We start from the raw sequence: 2,500 nt of genomic DNA, 5'->3' as shown, positions 1-2,500 counted from the left end.
TCAGGTCTTAGGCAACGATACTCACCACAGGAGTGTGGCTCCAAACCACCTCCAGTGACCCACCAGTTGATTCATAAACTAGGCTAGGCTATAACCTCTATCTCAGTCTAGTGGTAAGGGTTGGCACCCTTCCCTTATAATACAGGATTGTCCTGTATCATAAGGGACAGGTGTTAGTGCTTCTCTGAAACACTTCAAACCGTGTGAATTGGCGTATGGGATTCCCCAAAAATCATTGCATCACCAGGGAGGACTGGTGTCTAGGGGGGTGGGGGGGGGGGGGGGGGCTCTGGGGGTGTCCCTTATTTCTCCACTTAAAAGGTGGCATCCCTAGTAGTGGCCTGTACACTTGGTACAGTGTTGGAAGCTCTAGCAGGTCTGAGCCCCTGAGCAGCTAATAAATCAGAGATGTTGCTAGGCTAACTTCTCTCTCAGTTTATGGGCCTATACGCTTGGTACCGTGCTGGGACCGCTAGGAGGTTTAGCAGCTAGTGAAACTGAGATGGGGTTTATCATTAACAAGAGAGGTCTATACAAAAAAAGAAACAGGAACAGCTGAGCACTAAATGAAGTGAAATCATTTGTTGTTGTGAGTCTATTGTTTGTTTAGAGTGTGTGAGAGGCTCCTTGAGAGTGCAATTACTTTTATTGATTCTCTAGTCGTACCCCAGTCTTATTGGGACACAGATGGTGTTTTATAAGGTTACATTTCAACACATTTCACAACACACCCATTTACTAACACATGGATTCAACCTAACTATCTACCCCTAACCTTGAATGTCCAATGACATAGCGAAAGCGAATCTTTTTTTATCTGCGTTCACCACCATATTCATAACATTATTTTGCACTTACCAAGGCAAAACAACAAAAGTCACTATGGGTTTAGTCAGTCCAGCCCTGACACTCTGCAGTGCAGCAGACGCCCTTGTGACAGTTAGCGTGGAGAACTGTGGAGGCTGAGAAGGAGTTTTGCACGTTACTGCTGACCCCCGTGACAACGCTGCCACTTGTATCACACTTGGGGTCAGAGGTCGGCGTTTCATGTCCCAGTATCGAGTTACAGGAAGAGGGGGTCTGTGAGCTTTGTTCTAGAACAGTCTTGATTGACAACCCAGTACTAATGCCTGTGGTGATGAAGGATGTCTGAGGATCAGGGAATGGACACTCCTAGTATTTGGTCTTTATTAATGGTAGCCTACAGTATATTAGCTATTGTGTTTATTAATGATAGGCTAAATTAGCGATGGTGTTTATTAATGGTAGCCTATATTAGCGATGGTGTTTATTAATTAGTTTGCTTACCATTTGGGATATTTATCCAGAGGAGATTCAATCTGGATATCCGTTGCAATTATTCATTTTTCATATTCGCTTGTCTGTGTGTATGGTAAAGCAAAAATGTTCATCTTAATAATTCCCCCTTTTCACAACTCTCATTGTATTAGGGCAAGATTTAATACCCTTTTATGTTTCAGCTCTGGTTTATTTCTGTCCGAACTGATGACAGATTTATTCTTCAGTTTTGGCAAATCCTTCACTAATGATGTGGTAGGAGTTAATATGGGTAAAATAATATATGTGATGAACTACAGGAAAAATGTGAAAGCACTCGAACCCTTTGAACAATACACATTCATATTTGAAGTGTTGGCAATAAAAAGCTCTATGAATGCCTACATTATACCAGTGTCGATAGACATCTTTTATAAGCAGGTGTGTCATAGCACTCATAACACAGCCAAATAAACATATCATAATCTCTCTACTGATCTTCTATGAAAGGGCAGATCCCTTTTTCCTGTTCGGATATATACGCTAAGGTTTCAGTGGGGTTTACACACACACACACACACACACACACACACACACACACACACACACACACACACACACACACACCGTTTATTATGTTTGTCTGGTTGCTTTAAGTGTGTGTTTGGGTCTACGTTGAGGTTTATTGTAAGGTGGCTGGGCATGGTGAAGATGAAAGGTTTCCCTCTGGTGGACTCTCCTGTGCTTAGATAAATAATAAAAAGTACACAATCGCTGCAGGCACATGCAGGAGGAGCGTAATATATCATAAACAGATATTCTTCAACATCTGGTAATAAGGGTAGATCTAATAGTAAATTTGAAAAGATTTACACTGAATACATATACTACTGTTCTAATCGTGAGGATCAGTCTCAACTTTAGAAATAATTTGTATGAAACCCTAAGCTCACATCTGTGTGTGTGTGTGTGTGTGTGTGTGTGTTAGGGGGTAGGGCTCTATAAACAGGATAAACCTGGGGTTTGAAGGGGTGTGTGTGTGTGTGTGTGTGTGTGCATGTGTGCGTGTGTGCGTGTGTGAGTGTGTGAGTGTGTGTGTGTGTGTGTGTGTGTGTGTGCGTGTGTGCGTGTGTGTGTGTGTGTGTGTGTGTGTGTGTGTGTGTGCGTGTGTGTGTGAGGAGCATTGGGGGTTAGAGGGAGGGAGGGATGAGTGTGTGATGTG

The sequence above is a fragment of the Nansenia antarctica genome (genome assembly GCF_963989245.1).
Source record: "Nansenia antarctica genome assembly, chromosome: 2".
Lineage (NCBI taxonomy): Eukaryota > Metazoa > Chordata > Actinopteri > Argentiniformes > Microstomatidae > Nansenia > Nansenia antarctica.
This window is presented reverse-complemented; position numbering follows the sequence as displayed.